Source organism: Tachypleus tridentatus, chromosome 8 (assembly GCF_004210375.1).
Source record: "Tachypleus tridentatus isolate NWPU-2018 chromosome 8, ASM421037v1, whole genome shotgun sequence".
NCBI classification, from domain to species: Eukaryota; Metazoa; Arthropoda; class Merostomata; order Xiphosura; family Limulidae; genus Tachypleus; species Tachypleus tridentatus.
The window spans coordinates 18,245,517-18,270,201 of NC_134832.1; the positions used below are offsets into that span (position 1 = coordinate 18,245,517).

Genomic DNA, 24,685 nt, shown 5'->3' on the forward strand with positions numbered 1-24,685 from the left:
TATGCAACTAGAAGTTCTTTCTGAACAGGTTATCACAGTTTGAGCTGAACACAATTAAAACATTTTTCAGGAGTTTTCTTTCTTTAGTTTTTCTTGTGTTTGCCCATGATTTACAGAGAACAGAATTATACAGTAATTTAGTGGTAGAGACAGTTTCATTACTTATCACCGAAGATATAATTAGATAAATAAATCAATTATTTCATTCAGCTGCTGTTTAATAATTTGCAGTATCTACTATTTTGCTGTACATTTCATACAAAATTCAGTATGTATGGTCCAGTTTATGAAAAACACACTTTATCTTATAATTTTGTATTTCATTCAAAATTCAGTATGGTTCAGTCTGCAATAAACACACCTGATTGGTCTTGTGTGTTTCACATGAATTTTGTAGTTAGTCTACAATAAACATACTTGTTTGATCTTGACGAATTTAGTATTCAATATACGATAAACATGTTTGTTTGTTTATTTTACAAAGTTATGGCATTCAAGTTTACCAAAAAGTTCCCTTTTATGTTTCATTTCTCCAATGTCTATTCATTTCTAATACATAGACAGGTCCGGCATGGCCAGGTGAGTTAAGGCGTTAGACTCGTAATCTGAGGGTCGCGGGTTCGAATCCCGGTCGCACCAAACATGCTCGCCCTTTCAGCCGTTATAATATTACAGTCAATCCCACTATTCATTGGTAAAAGAGTAGCTCAAGAATTAGCGGTCTTACACTGCTAAATTAGGGACGGCTAGCACAGATAGCTCTCGAGTAACTTTGTGCGAAATTCACAAACAAACAATACATAGACATTTTGAATACCAGAATGTTTTAACAGTTCATTCTTTCGTTGTTTGCTTCATAAAATCTAAATTTATTCATGGATATAAAATAAAAAAGTCCCCTGATATTATTTCACTTTGTAAATTTGTCTGTAGGTTAGCAGAACCAAAGTTGGTACATGCACTCCTGTGTATCCTAACGAATTTTTGTTTGGGCACGGACTCTCTTGGGGTACCTATATACAAGAGTAATTGTGATTTAGTGAAAGTGTAATCGGTACATTGTGGCTTCTGTGAATTGTGAGGTGGTATTTGAGCATCGTGAATCTTATGCTAGTTCCTATGAGTTAGACTGGCAGTAATTGTTCGTCATGACATTACAAATATATCATAAAATCCAATAAATATGTATTCAAAATGAACGATTGACGCTTTTAGAACCTAATGAACAATTTTATACATATTTAATCCCATAATAATCCATTCAATTGTTACTTTATATACAGTTCTATAAAAGGACAAAATTGCTACTTTTCATAGAATAAAAAGCTAAAATAAAAAATCTTTGTGTTTGTTTTGAAAACATCTATATAGCTTTTGTTACGTTGGAAAAATCATGTTCTACTCTAAAGTTTAATTCTAATTTTCAGGTTTAGAAGCGACAACATTACATAACTTTTAAAAGCAGTTAATTCTAGTTTTTAGTTGTGCAGGAGCGAATCTGTTACTAAACACAACACTTCAAATGAATACACTTGTTTTCTTTTTGACACAATAGGTCTTTGCGCCCTGTTTACCACAGGAAATCAACTTCAGAGTTTAGTGTTCTGAATTTGTAAACTTACGACTGACCCACTAGAGAACTGTACTGGTTGTATCAGTTGTTCAAAAAATAATAAATATTTAAACTGTTTCTAACTAATGCTATAATAAATGATTATGAATGTATGTGTGTTTAAATAATATAATCAGGCATATGCTAACCCAAAAAGTTTTAAAACATATTCTGGTACAAAGAAAGAAGTTAAACTCATTTATCGCTAATTTAGCGTTACGATTTAATGTACGTTTAATGGACACACTCTAAGGTGACGCAAAATGTAATATAATATATCTGTGGGCGAAATGAATTACAAAAAATTAAATAAAAAACAACAGTTCCACACATCCTGGTTCAGGTAAACTCCTAAGGCTGAGTGGAATAAAGAAGAACAGCGTAATGGTATAGATATCTGACATTGATTGATTACCAGCTGGTCGTTATACATTCATTAATATATGGAGTGATGGTAGCAACAGAGAAAACTTGACACTAGCAATCTAGCAAACATTTTGTCAGCTGTTGAGTTTTTGTGTGTTGGTTATTATGTTAAGAATATCAGTAATTTCACAAGAGATTATTCTAACAATGTTACTTTTAATTCATGATAAATTAAGAGGGGATATTATTGGAAATAAAAGATACACATTGTAGTATAAGTTACTTTGAACGACAAAGCTCCGTTTCAATTACATATAATATTATACAAGTGATTTTTTAATTGTTTCCAACGAATATGACCCTATGAATTCCTTTCCCTTTACAAGTTATAGTTCCTAATAATTCCATTTACTATTATTCGTTTGTTTTAGAGCAAAACTGCGTTGGGTTACCTGTTAGCTCCACTTTGGGAATCAAACCTCGTATTTTAGCCACTGCAAGTCCGTAAACTTACCGCTGTCCTTTTGGGGTGGGGCGTTCGATTTATGATAGATTATGTTTATAACTGCCGCAGATACTTTACTTTTTATGAGAAAGAAGCGTAAAAGCAACTTACGTAATTCGGAAAAAAGAGTTGTGTATTTTGAATGATACTGAAAACGTAACAACCAAGCCAGAGAAATTGCAAAACGTTATCAGTTAATTAAACCTGTTCTATCTAGCTACACATTGGATAAGGCAGTTCAAATAGAAAAAAAGAACACTTCTAAGACAAATTTAAATAAAATTTGTAAGAATAATAATTAAAGAATTATATCTTAGCCGAGATAAACATCTTGTTAGGTTGTTGAAACTGATCTTAACACAGATTGCCGAATCCTATCGTGTAAAGTTATGGTGGTCAGACATCAGCTATTGTCGTGGTTAGTAGTTATGCAGCCATTTTAGTCTAATTATTGATTAGCTGCTTTTATTTAACAAGATACTAACTACTAACAAGTTTTAACTTATGCTTTGACTGCTACCCTGCTGCCACCTTCCCCGAGAATGGTTATTTTTGTGTTGTTAGTTACAGGGATTTGAACTTTGGTCGTCCTCATGGAATTCTAGTGCGTTATTCACTCGACTTGATCTTAAAAAGCATATTGTAAAACAAGTATCCAGTACTTCAGGTGTGGTCTAGTGATTAATTTGCTGAGTTGCTGAACTAAGGTTCGGATGTTCGAGACTTGAAACTGTTGAATACATTTCACAATTTCAGCTATAAACGCGTCATAAAAGTAACAGTTATGCCATCATTCGATCCAAAGAGTCAGACGAAGCTCCTGTGGCGGCTGGTGTAGCTACCTGGCTGCTTTCCTTCGGGTTATTAATTCAATATTAATGGTGAATATCACTGAACGTTTCAGTTCTATGACTCAACTGTTTAGCTCACAAGCGCATAAGATGACTTTCATGTTAAAAATTCGAATCTTAATTAATTATTGAAACTGACTGCCATGTTTGACTAACAGATTTTTACATAGCCCTAGTGTTGTTTGACATTGTTTACGTACGATATAAGCGTTGATTAAACCTCGAATATTCAATGTACGTCAAGATGAATTTAGATTTTGACAATTTTTAGAAAGCATAAGAACGTTTGTATAAATGGGAAGTTGTTATTACGGAGTAAGTAAAATTTAGACAAGATTTAGTGTATTCTTATACACCTATAAGAATGTCAATTATTATTTCTAATAATGTCAAATAAAAGAGTGGAGATTGGAAATTTTAATTTGTAGAAATTTTGGCGTTTAATTTTAGTCTATCTTAAAACTTCTTCCAGGTATTAAGGGTAATTGCTTTCCTACAACTGTCTGTAAACATGGTAAGGCAGTTGGAGTTGAGACGTTGTTGGATCAACCACTCAACTCCTAACCCTAAACTAATTCTCATTAATTGCCGCCGAGCTTTAAAGCATAGTTTGGAAATTTTCTTATTTGCATTTTGCTCATTATTGTTTTATAATGCTGATTTTAATAGCTAAGAATAATTAATGTATTGCATAACATGTAGAGCGCCTATATAACTACTAATATTACGTCTGTCGCAATCCAGCCAGCATGATGAGTCCTGGCGTAACACGAAGGGCCTCCTCGGCACTTGATATCACATATGTAGGGGGGGTTGACACATTATAGCATATTCTCCTTTGCTTTTACTCTTGGATTCTTGGTATGATGTATCGTATTTTATAGCAATACTTGACCTCTTTTGGCGTCTGATTTAGTGGTTTAACTCACGTGTCGCCGGAATGTCGTTTTTGTGGTACAAAATTTGTTTATATAGTAACGTTGCAGATTGCTCGGTAATGTATGAATTTTCAAAAGTTATTCTTGATGATAACTAGTTTTGTTTTTTTTACTAGTGGCTGGTAATCAACAAGTTAAACATATATATTCAGTAGAGTTTTTCATGCAACAAATAAAAACGGTCAGGTCAAACAGTCGCTCAACTGTACACATGCAGCCGGCTTTTCTCAAAACTTATAGTTCATATTAAGGAAAAATTTCAGCTGCCATCAGTATCAAATTTCCTAAAATATACATATAGTAGATTTAGTGAGACACGAACCTAATCTACACCATCAGTCTTATATATTGTTAGAACAATAAAACTAGTAAATAATAAAAGATCAATTCAGAGCATTTTTTCTCGCATATAAATGATTGTTTTGTTTATTTTTGGAATTAAACATAGTTACACAATGGGCTACCTTTAGTGTGCATTCGCAGACATTCTGCTGTGCCACTGGGGGACTGCCTAAAAGAACCTTTTAGACAGGGAATATAAATGACTTACCCACGTTTCTCGTACTCAGCTGATTCCTCTTTAAATTCTATTATCTAATCGTCAAATGATCTCCTTTTTTGACGCAGAATAATCTTATAATTATTGCATTGCAATAAATCTTATATTAAATATCCCGCAACTGGCGGGATCCTTATTCTATTTTACCCGCTGTACTAAAGACGTTATGCTTGCTAAAGCGAGACACGCCACTTATGGAAAGAATTAAAAACAATTTAAAATATTTCAAGCAGTTAAAAGCGTTACGGTTTATCATATTATTATCATTGATTCTTATAGCACATAAATATCCTTATACTAGAAGTACTTTCAGGCCCGGAATAGCCAGTTGGTTAGAAAGCTCGACTGGTAATTTGAAGGTCGGGAATTCAAATTCCCGTCCTACCAAACTTGTTCTCCTTTTCAGCCGTAGGGACATTATAATGTTACGTTCAATTTCACTATTCGTTGATAAAAAGAGTATCTCAATATTAGGCTGTAGGTAGTGATGAGTAGCTGTCTTCCCTCTAATCTTACTCTGCAAAATTATGGACGGGTAGAACAGATAACACTCGTGCATCTTTGGCCGAAATTACAAAACACACAAAAACATATGTACTTCTACAGGGTGTCTGAAACTTTTCTGTCTGAAGAGCAGATAAAACAGAAGAGTAACAAAAATTTTCATATCTTGCTTTTGAAATTCGTATGTCATGTTATGTAGTAACCTACAAGAGTGCATAATTTTTCTCATGATTCATGGCATGTGCACGTTTCACTGACGTTACAACAATACGAATTGCAACATTAAGCGTCCCTTACTTGACGTTATTGTAATGCATACTGACACTACTGTATACTGGTGCGTATGGTTAAAATAGGTGACTCCTTCTAGGAGGTCTTTGGCTCCATTTCTGGGAGGGCCCGGCATGGCCAGGTGGTTAGAACACCAGATTCGTAATCCGAGGGTCACGGGTTCGAATCCCTGTCACACCAAACATGCTCGCCCTTTCAGCCGTGGGGGCGTTATTAAGTGATGGTCATTTCCACTATTCGTTGGTAAAAGGGTAGCCCAAGCGTTGGCGGTGGGTGGTGATGACTAGCTACCTTCCCTTTAGTCTTACACTGCTAAATTAGAGATGGCTTGCGCAGATAGCCCTCGTGTAGCTTTGCGCGAAATTTAAAACAAACCATACTATACCTTTTTGCGAAATGAAGTTATGCAATAGCTTAAACTATTAATCATATGGATACATAATCATATATGCATATCTGCCAAATTAGTGAGCGGAATTTATGGTCAGAACTGAGAACATACAAGGTATCTCTAAATTATGTTAACATATTTTTTGTGACATTTATCTCTGCATTTGATGAATGGTTTCTTTTGTCAAAATTCTTGCAAAGCTACTCGAAGGTTATCTAGGTTACCTATTCCTAATTTACAAGAAAAAGACAAGAGGGGAAGCAGCTGGCCAACACCAGCCATTCTACAGTTATTATTTACGAAAAAAGTGTGATTGATAGTTACATTATAATGCCTCCATGTTTCGCAGGTTGCGAATAATGTGGGACAAGTGATACGCTACCATGATATGTTATACATATTCCCGTGTATTTCCATTGGTCTAATGCTATTCTATTAGCCATTTTTATACATATCTAAGAGGCTCTTGTTTCCGAAAAAAAGGTAAATAATTTTGTTAATATAATTTCTGTGCATAACGACTGACTGGCATCATTATTTCATTAACTTCTTTACCCAGCGGAAATGTGCTTAGTTGGTAAAATTTAAAATATGTGCATCATTAAGTTACTATTATCGTTCTATTACTCCTGAATTAATGAATTAAAGATTAAATTGGGGAATCATTTATGACGCCATAAAATTTCGCATACATAACGTTACTTCATCTCAGTACCACTGGTCCTTCTTGCCTCAACTTTCAACCTCCTATATAAGAAAAAAAAAACACATATCTAATCAGATATGATGTAGAGAAGAAAATTACATTATGATGAAACATACAGAGGTGGCTCTGTACTTTGCCATTCTCTATATATTTTGACAACGTTTTTTTATCATTATAATGTTTTTCAACTGTTTAATTGTGTGCTTTTAGCTTCATCTCTCATGTCGCAAGGTGCTAAAGAGATATATAATATAGTAATAATTAGCAAAGAATGTTACAAGATATCAATTAATAAAAAAGAGCTTGGGATTCTATCATTTCCTGTCTGATGGTGTCTCTATTAATCAATTTCTTTGCCAAAAATCTTAGAGAAAAACATGATCAGCACTTCAGGACAGAATCAGCCACTCGCGCGTGAATCATAACAAAGCAGCATAGCTTTTCTAGTTTATTGTAGTTGTTGTTTTGAATTAAGCACAAAGCTACACACAATGGACTATTTGTGCTCTGCCCACCACGGGTATCGAAACTCGGTTTTTAGCGTTGTAAGTACGTAGACATACCGCTGACCCACTGGGGGGGGGCCTTTTCTAGCTCATAAAATATATACTTGGTAAAAACATAAACCAAAAGAACTATGTCTTTCGTCTTAAGTCACATATTGAAAAATAAACTTTTTTTTTCAGTCCCTATAACATGGCAGAACATGCAACCCCTCTTTTATAAATTACTTTTAATTCGGTTATACAGGAAAATGGCTGTATATTTTGTACAAAAACCTTCAGTAGAATATATAATCACTGGATAATTAAATCAATAATTACATATTTAAATAAATTTAATCGTTAGAATCAGGTAATTAAAACATTTTTATACGTACAGTATACCGTTTTCTTTTTTTATTGTTTTAAATATTTTACCTTTTTTTCATTTTTCAAAGTCGAGAGTTGTTGACTAAAATTGCGAGAGTTCTATCTTGAGTGTCGTTGATATACTCTTACGTCTGAGCTGTCAGGATTTGTCAGTTATCTTTTGGAAGAGATTGATTGATAACTGTCTGATGTGTTTTTTGGTGTTGTCGTTTTTCATTGTTTTATTACAGATATCAAGTTTTCATACTAAGATAGGAAGATAGGAAACAGAAATCGACAGTTTAAAATAATGCGATAGGTACGTACGTAGTATTTATGAATGATTTATATTTGATAATACTGAACATATAAAAGAGGGTCTGAGGAAAATTAAGCTTACTAAGCAGATGTTTTTCTCAGCAATAACTAAATTACGGAGAAAATAGGTGGATATAACAAAGACCTTAAAGCTCGATGTACCACAACTGAAGACTCGACCTTTCCCAATTAAGTCTCTTGTTCCAAACAGACTGTCTGAATTGTGAATTATTCGTCCAGAACTTGTAACGGCTGGTGAATCAGTGACCAACAAGTAAATGGCAAATCTGTTATTCTTACTTATTGCACCTCAATTCGTTGCTTCCTATTGTTAGTTAGTTAGTTTTGAACCTGGGGAATTTCGTTGTCAACTGAGTTGACAATATGATAACTAAGCTGTCTTTGACTGTGTTTGTAGGGGAGTTCTCTTTGTTTGCGGTCTGCATCTGTTCATTACCAACCTACTCACTTTCATTCTTAAAATTGGATCTCGACGATACGCAGCAGAAACAAATATTGATATTTAAACTTTTATAATATGTTTACATCATTACATCAATTAAATACATGTTTTTGAGGGCATTTGAAGATCTCTGAAATCATAAATTCAGAGCAGATTGCAATATGAAGCAAAAGAAATGTCGGCATTTTTGGTTTATACCTTCTTTATTGTAAACATTTAAATCTCCATTGTGGGATTTCGTTGTTGGACATTAACTTAAGTATTATTATGGACTATATTGTTTGTCTTTAATGTGTACGTTAACCCTATCACTTTTGAAAGGTAAATTCCTTTAATTTACATATATATATTCTTTATTGTATAATGATCCGTGTTACTTAAAAGGAAATGACAGACAACACTTAATTTTAGACGTAATTAATCGCGCTGATGCATTTAGTTTAGTGCATAAAAACAGAATAATACGATTCACGAACTTTTATATTGTTAAAAAAACGTATTTTAGCTGTTTTCTAAGGTATTATACTAAATTACAAATTATAGTAGATTATGTGGAGGATGAAAACAAAAGAAATTATGTCGTATTTTATTAATATAACAGTAGCTATGACCATCTATAGAGTTAATATAAAAATACTGAATACACCTTTATGAAAAATGTTTGCTATAGAATAAACAAGTCAAAATCACAGACATGTGATATTCTAGGAGACATCGTATTTAGTGCGAGAAGAGCGCAGTCCAGTGGCTAATGTGATTGTCTTTGGAACTGATATTTCATCGTTCGCATCCCATTAAAAAGGAGGAGTATTTAGGTAGCAGATTGATAAAACAAAACAGAGCCAAATGGCACAACATTCCGAAGAAGGAAGCCTTCCGTGTTTTTCGAAAAAATATCAAAACTCATATAGCAGAATATGTGCGACACCAAGATGCTCCAAAACTACATCGCAAGCCAATTCAAAGCAACCCTCTCAACTGCAAAATAAAGAGTGTGGTTACGAAAGAGAATCTCTGACCCCAAAAAGGCTTTATGATGAATCTTTTTGTATTTACTGGTATTTAAAGTTTACAAACTATTTGAACCTCACAAGTTCCCACCACAACTTTTTTCTTGATTAAAGATGCTCGAAGAAACTCGAATAAGATCAATCCTAACTCGTTGGACCACTTATCAGTAAAATACCCAGATGCGTACTTATGCAGAGACTTTTACAGTGTACATTTTGTCAGACAAGAATGCACAGAATGGCACTATTAACGATAGAAGAACTAGTTTAAAAGCCAGTAAAGACTTTAAATTTTATTTCTATGAACACAAATACGAAATCACAGTCAAATCAAGAATAGAACGCCACTTAAATTATATATGTGTTTTATAAGCTTCCTTGATTATGCAATCGAAACCACTTTACAGCCAAAGTAGGTCGTAAGTTAATAACCGATTAGACCAAAAATTTAATTCAAGTAGCGTTTTGAATACAATTTTTATGTAACGTGAAATAATAAGTTTATTCCCGTTGACTTAAATAAATAAAGTGTATGCTATTCGTTTAACTGTTGTTACTTAGCCACAGGGTGTTGCTAATTACTATGAACAGAACAAAATTTTTTATTCGATTATTTTATTACAAGTCACGGCTTTTATACTGAGGAAGATTGTGCTTAGAAAAGGTAAGACGCACACTGTTGCCCGATCAAGGCTCCAGAAGGGAAGCAGAAAGCTTGCAAATAGAAAAGTGTTTCATTGAAAAAAAAAAACACCCTTGGATAATTCTTAATACAGAGTTATTATTTATGGTTATGACATAATTAACGTTCCTCTAGTGCAAGAACACTGCTAAATTATGGATAACTAGTGCTGATAGTCCTCGCGTAGCTTTGTGCGAAGTTCAAAACAGATTCACTGTACATGTTTTTGTGTAGCTTATCTGTTCAGTAAGTTCCTACAAGCATATCTGCACTGTAACATAGCTAGCACAATGTTTAACATTTAATTAGTAAATTTACAATAACTGGCCAAAAGTAATTTTATGGTGATGCGTGCGGTCTGTATAACAAAGTATTTTAAGGTAACAAAAGAAAGTTAAAAAACAAAACGTTCCACAGTAATATACCTTATTGGATAGTTGTAGTTTTAAGTAGCAAATGTAGATAACATTTCCTTTGCACAGTTATCTTAAACGATAATCAATAGGTTCGTTTTCTCACTGATGGTAAGATAAAAGTCTAAAAAAATATTAACAACAAACCCTTGGCTAACTTCGCAAAGGCACATCATTTTGATAATCAGAAAATACTGGTCACAAAACTAACTGATCACGCTGGTATTGATTGATTTAAACCTATAGCTTTCAGTTCAGGAACTAAATCTAAGAATTAATTATATAACCTATTATTCGAAGAGCTTGATGTCTAATCTTTGCTATGTGAGCCTGAATCTTGATGAGGATTGGGAAATCTGTTACATGGTGATTTCAGAGATGAGTTGGTCTTTGTAAAACTAGTTGGTAAGTTAGCCACGAAAACTAATGACAGATATAATTCAATAAGTAATTGAGTTCAACAGCTGCATATCTAACTAAAAATATTGATGACAAATAAAGACGTATTTTAGAAAAAAAGTAAAAATGAGATTGGAAGAAGAAACGAAAGGTGTTATGAGATATCTAACCTGTTCAGCTGCGTTATTGTACCCGTAAGCTAGGCCTGCGCTCAAATAAGACTGCTCAATGTTTAAAATTAGCAGTTAAAGAATGGTCCTTCAAATTATTCTTCTACGTCAACAATGACCACTTGAGAAATAGACATCGATAGCACGTGTTCGCGTGAGTAACATGGCCATTAACACATATGTGGTCCAGGTGGAAGACTAAAGAGGAAGGAAAAAATACGAAAAGATGTCATTAATATTCGACCTCAGAAATAGATCTTTTAGATTATTATTTGTTCACAAAGAAACGTATAGATTCTGATAGAGACATGTGATTAGTTAGTCCACTATATATACATGCTGTCGTTTACTTCTTGCTTACTCATTTCTAAGATCATAGATATATGTGAGTGACGTTTCATAAACGTTTAAATATAAATTGATATCAAAAACGATGGTAGAAGTCCAGATGTTTCTCAAGCCGCGGGAGTCAGATATATTCAAAACGGTGTCAATTTCCCAAGGTTTTGCAAGCAGCTGGGATTTATAGATTATCCTAATATGAGTTTATCATCCTTCACTAATAACAAAACCATTTGGCAATTCTCAGAAGAATAAAAAAACACATCAAAATATGAAGTTTTGTCTAATTTTCCGGTACAGTAGAACAATCGACTGAACTCAGAGGTATTTTTTATCATGGTTAAAACAATTGTCTCTTTTACCTGATAATGTCCATCATGCTTCGCAAGACTTGTACGGTTATTTTAAATTATCTTCGCGGTCCACTTATCCCTGTCTTTGTTTCATTGTCAAAAAGGTAAATAAATTAAAATAATTGAATAACTATAATGATAAAAAATAAATTGTAAAAGAACCACCAAGAAGCATTGATACCGAAAATGAGAACAAAAAATTAGTCATATATATAGTGTGTGTGTATAACATCTACTTTTTTAATTAATGTTGGTTTCTGCCTAGTGGTTGGCCTTCCCGCAATTTGAGTTCAGAGGCACGGGGTTTCGCATCCCGTTACAAAGAAAACTCATTCCGCACTTTGAAAACGTGGATGCGTTTTATGAGTAACAGTCAATTTCCATTGTTTCGTCACACTAGAGTCGTCCAAAAGTTGGTGGTATTTGGAGTTGACTATCTGCATTCCCTCTAGTCTCTCAGCTCAAAACTAGAGACATCTATGTGCAAATATTTCTTGCGTAAATTTCCACAAAAATTATAAATAAACACACTGACAAAGCCTTCCCGACGTGTATGTTCCCTTGGGTTAAATTATTTGAATTTTCAAAATTATTTTATCAAAATATTCATGACTCAAGAGCGTTTTTTCAGTGCTGCTCCAGATTTTGGAAATATAAGTATACTGATTCGTTGTGAGTTTAGTGGCCCTAACTTTCGTTAAATAGAGGGAGAGATGAAAGAAAGATTTCGTTACTTGAAGACTGAAGAAGACAAACAGTGCAGTTCAAAAAACTTCTTTTTTCATCTCCAACTTCACAAATACGTGCTCTGGAAAAGTCAGAAGTTTTATACAATGCTGTTGTTTATTTTAAACATTTTTCTCCTCCACAAATATATATATTAACATTAAGTTTCTACTGGTCTGTATTTTTGAATTACAATTAAGGGTCAATGATTTTGTATTTGTATATATTACCATTAAAGCTCTGCAGTTCCGTATTTTTATATATTACTATTGATGTTACATGGTTCTGTACTTTTTATATATTAACGATAAGATTCTGTTATTCAGTATTTTTATATATTACTGCTAAAGTTCATTGGTTCTATATTTTTGTATACTGCCAGCAAGATTCTCTATTTTTATATGTTACTGTCAAATTTTATGGTTATGCATTTTTATGTATTATAATTAAGGTTCTGTTTCTTTATATATTATCATTGCACTTCTATGGTTAAGTACTTTTTATATTACCATTGAGGATCTACGATTCTGTATTTTTATATATTACCATTAAGGTTTTATGGCTCTGTTTTTTTATACGCAATTTTTTATATATGTAATATGTCCGTGATTTTGGCTGTGCAGAAAAACTCTGTGCTGTAGATTATCTATTAATTTTTGTATATCTTATCTTATTAATTGAATATGAATGATTTAGGAATACTATAAATGCCTTATTTCGAGGTTAATACCGTAGTATGCAGATATATTAATTCTGAAAAAAGCTATTGAAGAGATAATAAAATGTTCTTATTTAAATTTAATTATCTGGCAAACACACAAAAAATAGCATCATTGTTGTTATTTTATCTTCAGGTGGTGAGGTTTACTCTAGAGTCATAAAAGGAATTGAGGTGGAGGTCATTCAATGTTAAGTTGAATGAGAATTAAGATTAAAGAACCAGAAAATTTCATACTTGGGTATGTATAACCTTAATAATAATAATATTTATTGTAACATTTTTTATCCTTTGTTTCATGCTTAACAAATTTTAAAAGCTGTTTAGAAACAAAATAAAACAAACAGTATATACACGTATATATATATATACAGGGTAGTGGTAGTGTAATATACTCATGGGAATGGATATATTGTTCATTAAACACCATAAAAAGGGATTTGGATGTTAAGAAGAAAAGAAATGTTTTAAATATGGAAGGCTCACTAAGCGGACAGAACTGTTTGTGAAAAATAAAAAATGTAGGTTTGAAGATAGTTAAATCGATAATGAGACGCAAAGGTATCTCACAATTGGGAAAAAGATAGTAAATGAAATCTGGATGAGACAGTTTTTCACACAAAAAAAAATACCAAACTTTTTATCACGATTCAATAAGCATGTTGACTTGTCTCCAAACTTTTCCTATCAGAAAAGTTACGTTTGTACTGGAGTCGCTTCATTTCAAATATACAATTAAGAAATTCTATGTTATTAGTTTACTTAAAAAGCAAACATTCTACTAAGCCTATCACAATCGGTTTGGTCTTTTAAAGGATAAAAGCAGTTTTACTTCTCGAAATATTAGGCAAAATAGTCTCTTGTGATCAATTTACTCTATAGCTTAATTCATAGGTGTCAGAGTGGAGGGAGGAGGGAACTATGGGGTGACTGCTATTAGAGACTTCAAAATAGAGGTTGAGTGTCTTTCTTCTTCTGTAATTTTAGGGTAAAATCTGGGTAACGACTCCATTAAAGTATTTAATTACAAGCAGTAATTTATTCTCCCAAAGATAGCCCAGCTGAAAACAAACGATTGAAAGAAACTGTTTATATGATGTAAGTAAACATAAAATTAAAAAAAAACAACATAAATACGTTATGTTAAAAATCCTTTGAATTCTAAACAGTGCAAAATTTCAATAAAGCAACAAATACACTATCTGTCAGTTCCTTTGAATTTTAAGCAACATAAAGTTTCAAGGAAAAATACGCTATGCACCTGTTCCTTTGAATTTTAAGCAATGCAAAATTTCAAGAAAAACAAAGACGCTATATGTTAGTTCCTTTAAATTTCATGCAGTGCAAAAGTTCAGGAGAAAAACAAATACGCTATATGCTAGTTCATTTAAATTTTAAGCAGTGCGAAATTTCAGGAAGAAAACAACAAATACGCTATGTATCGGTTTCTTTAAGTTAGCAGTACAAGATTTCAAGAATAAAAAAAAATATCGGATCCTTGTTATTGGAGGGGATGTGGGATTTTAAAGATAACAACTTAAACATTATTGAGGATATTATTAGGAAATGATACTAACAGTACCAATCAAATATAAGTTAATAATATAAACGAGGCACTCTTAACATTATTTATAGTGTTTTTACTTTCTGATTGAAAACAAAACAAAACAAAGTAGATTTCTGATCTCAGATCTGGAGAGATTCGACAAAAATCAGTTACTGTTTTTTTTAAAGCTATAGGTCAACGAAACGTATGACATTTAGTATAGTTTTAAAGTTACCTAATAGTTTAGAATATTACGATATAAATAATTATTTTATTGTCATCTTCTCTTCTTTTAGGTATTGACAACTCGATTGGGCACGTGACCTTTAACCTATACAATGACGTAACTAAAAAAATATTGCACCATCTACCTTTGAATTGCTTATACAGTTTGTTTATTTATATATATAACTTAATTTTCCATTAATTTTCAAGGATGTTTATAGTTTTTTTCTGGTGTTGTAAATGTTATTATTTATATCATACAAAACTTGTAAAGTATGCAAATTACAAGAAAATGCTTAATAACTGAGAATGTTTTTTATATATATATACCTTATCTTATTTCTTTTTGTTTTGAAAGTTGTACCTTAATGAATATATAAAATTAACTTTTGTAATCATATCTGTATCATCTCCAGAGTATTTTTTATCTGCCTTTTTTTCTTTAGATTTCTTTGTTGTTGAAGCCTTTTCTTCCGAAAAAAATGGCTTATCTTCTGAATGGCGAAATCTGCAGTTCAGCTAACGTAAATAACTTCTGGCAAACAATGTATCTGTGTATATGTGTGTGTGTGTGTAAACACAAAGTAACTCACGCAGCCATTACTTAACCAGAATTGCGGATGTGCTTATTTTATGACTTCTGGGTCGATTTTTGTGTTGTTGTCGCTTTCATTGAAAGTAATCAATTTCATAGGAAGTTAATGGTCCTCCACTTATCTGTAGGCAGCATTGTATTAACAACTGTGGCTACTTGTAGGGGCCCAGGAAGTTTGGGGCCACCTGAAATTACCCATTGATATGGCTGACGAGAAAACAGTCGGTGGCCACAAGGTGACGAGGTTGGACCCAACCAACTTTAAGATTAACACCAGTGTCGTTGTTACACTACCGAATTTTATAATTTTTGAATGGTTATTTAGAAATACCTTGTGATCTATCTATCATTTTACACCTAAGTTATTGTTATTTTGTTATTTAGTATTATTTTGAGCTCTCATATTTTTGAAGAGTTTGTCGAAAGTATTTCATAAGCAGAATGTACACCAAACGGATGCAACCATTTAGAAAATTTGTTTGTCATTTAGCACGAAACTGCACAGTGAACTATATGTCCTGTGCCCTTCGCGGACATCGAAACCCGATTCATAGCGTTATAAGCCCTCAGAGTTACCGCTGAGTCACCAGGGAAGTCAAACACAAGTAGTTAGCTTAATATATTTGTAGAAGCAGTTTTCTATTGAGAGCAAGAAGGCAATAATTCTTTCCTCTTAAAATTTAAACTTACTGGTGTTTAAAAATATGAAAATTACTTTTCTAAGCAATGATGTTTTCGTTAACACATTTCAGCTCTTACTTCCTTTTCAAAAAATATAATCACAAAATATTCCAACAATATTTACGTTTTTAATCTTTTTATCGGTAATATATTTCAAAATGTTTATATTTTTAATCATGTTCAGTGTTCTCTGAAATATGAAACTTTTGATCTACCTTTTCAAAGAATATTATGATAACACATTTCAACATTAGGTTTTTCAATGTTGTAATCACTTACACGTTACAACTCTAATGTTTAATTTTTTTAAACAACACATTTACTAACATGTTTAAGCTTTATTTAATTTTATTAACAATATAATCATTTACATGTCTCAATTCTTACTTTTTATTTTGGGAACTAAGTTATAAAAACATTTACTTTCCATATAATAAAACACCTCTCGATTTCTGCCATCAAGATCCAATGGCAGAAACAAATAGTTCTCTTTTTATTATCTAGAGAGTGAAGTTCGTTTTTTATTTTAACTTTATTGCCTAAGAGTCCAAATTCCTTCAGCATGCACTACAAACTTTGAAAAACGACAAATATTTTTACTCTTTTCGGTATTCAAAGATTCTAATAAATAATTCATTTCAAAGTTTTCCCTTTGTATTGCTTAATTATTAATATGTTTCTACAATATTAACGGTTTGTTTTTTAACAATACATTAGTTTTGTATTCTATTTATATTTTAACAAAGTAATCGATAACCTAGCTTAATTTTTGAGTTTTCCCACGATAAATATTTGAAGAAGTCACATTGGTTTCTTTTCATTTTGTCTTCATTTATACTATATAATCACTAATGCTTTCAAAGTTTATTTATATATATATAATAATTACTGTGAGTACGTCTTTTACAAGTTGGCGGATAATGGTTAGAATTACAGTTGTCATAAAACATTAGTATTAAGCCTGTTACATTTTTAAATACTACATTTTTAATCTAGTGTCTTTGAGGTTTTCAAAAATATGAGAGTGTATTATAATAATAATAATATTCCAACCACCAGTGATTTGTTTCATCCAATCCTGGCGGAAGGAAGTGTTGTCGGCAATGGATAAGACAAATATAGCGTGGCTGGAATACTATTATTATATACTTTTCTAATTCTTGAAAATCACTAATTAAACCAAATAAGCAATGTGGTGTGGAAAAAATGTTATGTCTAATACTATTGTCTTATGATAAATATTTAATCACTCTACTTTGCAATTCAAAGTTTTAAAACAATGTAATTAATCACTAATACATTTTTACTGTATCTTAAATAATATAATTGCTAATAACTTTACACTATCTATATATTGAATAATATAATCACTAACATATTTTACTAAATTTTAAACAATTAAGCACTAACATATTTTACTAAATTTTAAACAATTAAGCACTAACACATTTCTACAATATTTTAAAATCACAAACATGCACTCATTGCATGTACTAAGTATATAATCATCATTCTTTATCATTATTAAGATTTACTGATTTAATCAAGAATATTCTAACAACGTTGTACAAGTACAGCTGTTCTATGATTGTGAAAATAGAGCGTAATCTCAGTCAAAAGTTAAAGATAGGGATTGCCTTGAAAAATATAACAGTCTCTTCTAAAACAAAGCACCAGATCAAGTTGATGGGTGTTGATACCCATCAAATACAAGAAAAGTCATCATATTTGACAGCATGGGATCTGTTGGCCATCAACATCTAGAAAAACTTCCTGAAAATTTGCGGAAGATGAAACTTTAGGAACTTGATATCTCAACCAAAAATATTTACTTTGGAATGAATTCAACTCTATTTAATATGTTGTAGGATTTGATATAAAGTCCTTTGCACATCTCTAGTAATCTCAAATCGTTAAAAGCTTGAATAACACATCACTATAATGTCACAATTAATTAATTATTATTATCCCGCAAACTTCGTGGTAACTTCTTTTACGACCTTCATGGATTGTTTCTTTCCTTCGCTGAAAGTATGCGTGTCGTTGAAGTAAAGAAAAATTCAGATATTTGTTTAATGTCATTCCAAATTAAATTATATAGTGTGGGGTCAGCCAAAAAAAACACGAAAGGTTCTGTTGTATGATGAAAATACAGTATGTGGGTAGTCACATTAAAAGTTGAAAGATTCAAAACTTATTTTCAACCAATAAGTGATCAATTATTTACAAATTTGTAATGGATAAACAGAGTAAGCTTGAAACTTATTACAATACCCAACAGAAGAAGGTCACTATAATGAGTAAAACGTAAGTTCAACTGGTGGGAGGTGAAGGGGATATATTGAAGTCATGTAGATTAATGTACTTTTTAATTGTCTTAAAAAAAACATTACCTTGAAGAGTTATACAGCTTAAGCCTGGCCGGTGAATGTAAAAACAGAACATCTTTCAAAGTTTTAAAAAAACATAATCCATCTCAAGTCATGCATATAGCAAAAATATATCTTAAGTAAGAGGTGGGTGGTCTTAGAAAACTTTACCTCCCTCCCTCCCTTTCCGTTTATATTCGCAGAAATATCAGCAGAAGAAGGTTTGCAAATTTAGGGACGATATTAACGAGACTCAATCGGTGGTTGGAAAATCAAAGGATCGGTTCTATTCAAAGACACGATTATATCTCAATGTAGTCGAAGAGATAGGTGACTGTTGTGGCGTGAGAGGTACATGTTTGTATTTACCTATATACGTAAATGCAATTTCATCCTACAAGCATTTCTATCTCAAACCAGCTTATAATTTACAACAAAAATATCGTGAAAAATAATTTAAATCGTTTTTATCATTATAGAATCATTAACTTTAAAATAATAATAACAATAAAATACCCATTGTATTTATACCCTCATTAAAGTTTCAGGGCTAGAAGTAATATGCTGCGGATGTAATGATCCAGGGTTCGAGCCGCAATACCCTTGAACACGATTCGCACTTCCACCTGTGAGTTCAATTTAAAAGTGATAGTTGTACCCCGCTGGTACAGCGGTATGTCTACGTACTTACAACGCTAAAATCAGGGGTCGATTCCCCTCGGTGGGCTCAGCAGATAGCCCAATGTGGCTTTGCTATAAGAAAACATAAAAGTGGTAGTCAGTACTTCTCTTCAGCTCAAAGCGCTTGTAGCCTGGCATGGCCGCCAGGTGGTAGGCACTCATCTCGTAATCCGAGGGTCACGGTTTCAAATTCCAGTCACATCAAACATGCTCGCCCTTTCAGCCGTGAGGACGTTATAATGTACAGTCAATCCCACTATTCGTTGGTAAAAGAGTAGCCCAAGAGTTGGCGGTGGGTGGTGATGACCAGCTGCCCTCCCTCTAGTCTTACACTGCTAAATTAGGGACGGCTAGCACAAATGGCCCTCGAGCAGCTTTGTGCGAAATTCAAAACAAACCAAAGTCTTTGTAACGGCGGATGTTTCTATCTAGTTGCTTTCCTTTTGGTCAAAAGCTAAATGCAATGAATGGCTGTATTTGGGATTGCCGGCCTGGTCATTCAATTCAGGTGGCATATAAGGTGTTTTACAGTTCAAAAATTTCGCTTTCAGTTATATAGTGCTACAGCATTATTTTGATGGATAAAATAAATTAGAATTTAAAGGTTTAGCTAAATAAAATTAATACATGATAAGTTAAACATGGGCTTTGACGATATTAAGATTTATAGCAATAAAGATCACATAATTACTATATAAAATAATTGTTTAGAAAATAAATGTTTTCGAAATTGATGTCCTTTCGGCACAATCGTATCTATCTGTCACTTACTCTCTCTGTTCATTTCGTCTTAGGCCAGGTGGGTTAAGGCGTTCGACTCGTAATCCGAGGGTCGCGGGTTCGCGCCAAACATGCTCGCCCTCCCAGCCGTGGGGGCGTTATAATGTGACGGTCAATTCCACTATTCGTTGGTAAAAGAGTAGCCCAAGAGTTGGCGGTGGGTGGTGATGACTAGCTGTCTTCTCTCTAGTTTTACACTACTAAATTAGGGACGGCTAGCTTAGATAGCCCTCAAGTAGCTATGCGCGAAATAAAAAAAAACAACAAACAAACATTTCTTTTTTGCCACGTAATTGTTTTTGTTGCTTCGGTAAATATAGTTTTCTTCAGGTTTGTCTCCCGCTGAGACAGCGGTAAGTCTACGGATTTACAACGCTAAAAGTAAGGGTTCGATTCACCTCGGTAGACACAGCAGATAGCCCGATGTGCCTTTGTTATAAGAAACACACAAACACTCTTTAGGTTTATATACAAAACATAAGATAATTATGAACTCATATGTATGCTACTCTGATGTGATCGTAATAACCTTTTCGTGTGTGTTTTTTTCTACTGCTTTGCTGTCTCATCGAGTATACAAATAGTTTGTTCGCCGCTTGCACTTGTGCATTTAAACTGGTGGAGTTCATGGGGACCATTAAAGTACTGAACTGTGCTAAGTGAATGTGCACATAATTACGGCTCGCTTTTTTTTTTGTTACACAACACAGGAAATGAAAGCATGTCTAAATTTTTTTGGCTGATCTAAACACTGATATAATGGTAATGGGCCAGCTGTAAGCGAGTGCTGGTTTACTATTAGCGCTCGATTTTATTCCGCAAACTACACATCAGTGCTCATTTTCAGTTCACTATCACAATGTTGGTGTTTACTTTCTACCAAGCTGTCTGTGTTCTCTTTTAACCCAGTCCCATTATTTCAGTTATCAGTATCAGTCCTTTTTCATTGTGTTAATATTAGGTTTCACTTCACCACCATTACATCAGTGCTAACTTTTATTACATTACCGCTATATCAAGTTTCATATTTCGTCAATTATCAATAAACCAGTGTCTTTTGTCAACTCATTAACATTTATATTAGTGCTCACTTTCAGTCCGTGATTATTAATTGGAGTAGGTCAATTACATATCTCCCTGACAACGATCACTCTGAGTCCACAATTACTACATCAGTCCTTGCTTTTAGTTTAGTATTGGTCAGTTTCAGTTCATTTTATCAGCACCCACATTTCCTTCAGATTTGTGACAACTAATTTGTAGAATCGAAATTAATTCGCTCTTGAAGCAAATGCCAACGAGCACTGCGACTTTCTAATTTTATTTTCCTTTTAATTTGATATGTTTTATTTTTTTTTGTCATTGGTGACTCAGCGGTAAGTCCTAAAGCAACGAACTGATAGTCCACTGTGCAGCGTTGCACTCAACGACAAAGAGACAAACCAAACCAAACGCCTTATGAACGTTAGGTATATGGATATTACCGTGTATAGTGCTTTCTGTCGTTTTCTCGCTAAAGCAGTATCAATGTTTGACTGTTTTCATTGACTGATATTTGATGTTTGTCCCATTTAGGTTGCCTTTACTTGTGTATTTGTCTCTTTTGTGAGAATGAAATTTGTAAGCCTTGTTTTGCTGTTATGATTCCAAACATAAGAGTACAGTATCACTAATTTATCAAAATTTTCGTAGTCTAACACGATTACATTTTATTTTTGTTACTCTGTCAGTGAGCTGAAATCTCACACTTCAGTGATTTGTTTGGCTCTAGTGAAACAGATACTAGCTGTCGTTTAGGGTTGATAGTGTGTGAGTAAAACCGGAAGTGTGAGGGGCTGGTGTTTATGAACTGAGACAACGGTCAGTATTCATGGAGAACAAATAGTTTCCAAGCTGGGTGAAATAATTATATTAAAACATCTTTATGTTACCACTTCTTATTCATATGGTGCTATCTCTTAAAATACTTTATTATGTGCTATTGATGTGTTCTATCTTACGATGTTTCCCTTATAAATCTATTGTTAATAAGCTTAGGTTGGTTTGGCTTGTTTTGAATCTCGCGCAAAGCTACACAAGGGCTTTCTGCACGAGCCGTCCTTAATTTTGCAGTGTAAGACTAGAAGGAAAGCAGTTAGTACATCACCACCGACCACCAACTTTTGGGCTACTATTTTACCAGTAAATAGTGGGATTGACCGTAACAATATAAAGCCCCCACGGCTGAGAGGGCGAGCATGTTTGGTGTGACAGAAATTCGAACCCGTGACACTCGGATTACGAGTCGAGTGCCTTAACCACCTGGTTATGCAGAACCTAATAAGCTTAGGGTAAGAGCAATGGTTAAAGAGAATTAAAATACTTACAATTATGAATAAATGAAACGGCGCGAACTCTAGAGAATCTTCAGAAGTAATTTTTATTTGTATATTTAAAAAATAAAAGTTTATTATTTGCCTCAATATTGTATTTGTAAATTCCACGAGAGGACACACTGTATGGTTGACATCACTAATGATATATATATATATATATAGTTCACACCTCCGACTGGTAATGGAAAATAATTTAAACATTTCGGAAGTTATATCATAAAATATTCAACATAATATAGTATTTTTTATTTCCTGTGTTATAAAAATTACCTGAAATACCTCAATTGTTATTCAGTCTGTGTAATCTGCTAGCAAAGATATGTTGATTATGAGTTAAATTATACAAGCATATAAATTATTAGTAAAATAAAATAAAATTTCCATGACTGAAACGTAACTTGTGAGATCGCTATTTAATATATTGTAGAAAAGTTATTAAATATTTTCAAATAAATCTTTCAATTCCTTCAGCAATCGGTGAAACTGTATCTCGGATTTTCTAAACTAACTTTTGTTCATATGTAAGAAAAAATGATTGTATTACTAAAGTTAACCTAACAAAAGAGTCGATTAATCTTTTATCAAAATAATAATTATCGACCGACATTATTCAGACGTTGGTAGAGAAAAGTTCAAGTCTAAGCCTAACTGTTTGAAATTTCTTTAACCGTCTTTTATTAGATTTATTTAATCGTTTTGTACAGAATTATTCTCTTGTTTCCTTTTAGAATACCTTAAAACTTGGTAGAAACTTAAAATATAATATATGGTAACTGGTGTAGGATATTATCCAGGGAAGGTATGTCATTCTTATCTACCAGTTAAAGAAATTAAAAAATAATAATAATTCCAGACCTATCAGCTGAATGGTAGTCAATAATGTTAGCCGTTTAGAATAATAATTCATTTTGACCTATTCATTTCTGAGACTGGTGGAACTTATTGTTTTATATTTTTTTATCAAATCCGGCAAATATTAATTGATTATAAGGTGAGTAGAGATAGCCATAGAATCTATTGTGTTAACTCAGTTTCGATCTAATTGATTGGAATAATATCAGAGAATGATTATTCCAATGAAAACGATCAAATTAGTCAAATATTTTAGAGTGTGTATGTGCGTGTGTTTCTTATAGCAAAGCCTCATCGGGCTATCTGCTGAGTCCACTGAGGGGAAACGAACTACTTTTAGAGGTGGGTTAACACTGTTACTTAATAGCCACTGGATAAGGTTGTCTACAGCCAGACAATCAGTAATTTATGAAACGGCCCCGGCATGGCCAGGTGGTTAAGGCACTCGACTCGTAATCTGAGGGTCACGGGTTCGAATCCCTGTCACACCAAACATGCTCGCTCTTTCAGCCGTGGGGGCGTTATAATGTGAAGTCAATCCCACTATTTGTTGGTAAAAGAGTAGCCCAAGAGTTGGCCGTGGGTGGTGATGACTAGCTGCCTTCCCTCTAGCCTTTCAGTGCTAAGTTAGGGGCGGCTGGAGCAGATAGCCCTTATGTGGCTTTGCGCGATATGTAAAAACAAGCAAACAAACTTCATACCTTTCTTAGTGGCATTTGTATATTATCACAGGGCTCTAGAAACTTCAAGACTGTAAAAGCTTCCGCACGCAAATGCAATCACGTCATCTCTGGAAAGTTTGATTCCACTAAGTTCGTTGACCTCCAATGTGCATCCCAGAAGGTTTCGACATTTTATAAATTTATTGGTCTAAGTCGCTAGCGTTTCAGAATACACAATAACTTTTCTGTAGTTCAGAAATATTCGGTGAGAATTAATCACATTAATTACGTGAATGATTCTGACCAGGTTTGTTTAGCTTTTAAATTCTAACCAGGTGTTAAGTTAAATGTTAAAACAGCAAGATTTACGTTTAACCAGTATTACTGTTTATTATTAACATTACTACATGAAATGTGTATATTCAATGATAAAGGATAATAATGACCATTTAATGGCTTCGAACATAAATTTAGTTGAGTTCAATAAAATAGAGACTACATCGGACACGGAGACAATTCTTTTCTCGTATACAATAGACTACATCAGACATGGAAAAACATCCTTTCTAGTACCAGAGACCAAAATAACATGGAGACAAATTCTCACTGGAATCAGATACCACATTTAACATGAAGACACATATGCTGATGCTCTTCAGACATTTCCAGGTCCTTGAAGGTAGTTACCTGGGGTTTGATCCCCACTTCTGACCTTATTTGCCAAATGCTTGAAAATTTCAGTAACGTTACG

At 33.2% G+C, this 24,685-nt stretch overlaps 1 long non-coding RNA gene across 1 annotated transcript in view; it reads left to right on the forward strand.

Annotated features, from left to right (window-relative positions):
• LOC143224106 (uncharacterized) overlaps positions 1–15,297 on the forward strand; it is a 56,877-nt gene extending 41,580 nt beyond the window's left edge. The window contains exons 2-3 of the long non-coding RNA XR_013013214.1: positions 13,305–13,409; positions 15,011–15,297. This is a non-coding gene — a long non-coding RNA (uncharacterized LOC143224106). The remainder of the gene's footprint in view (positions 1–13,304; positions 13,410–15,010) is intronic.
• Positions 15,298–24,685: the final 9,388 nt, after the last annotated feature.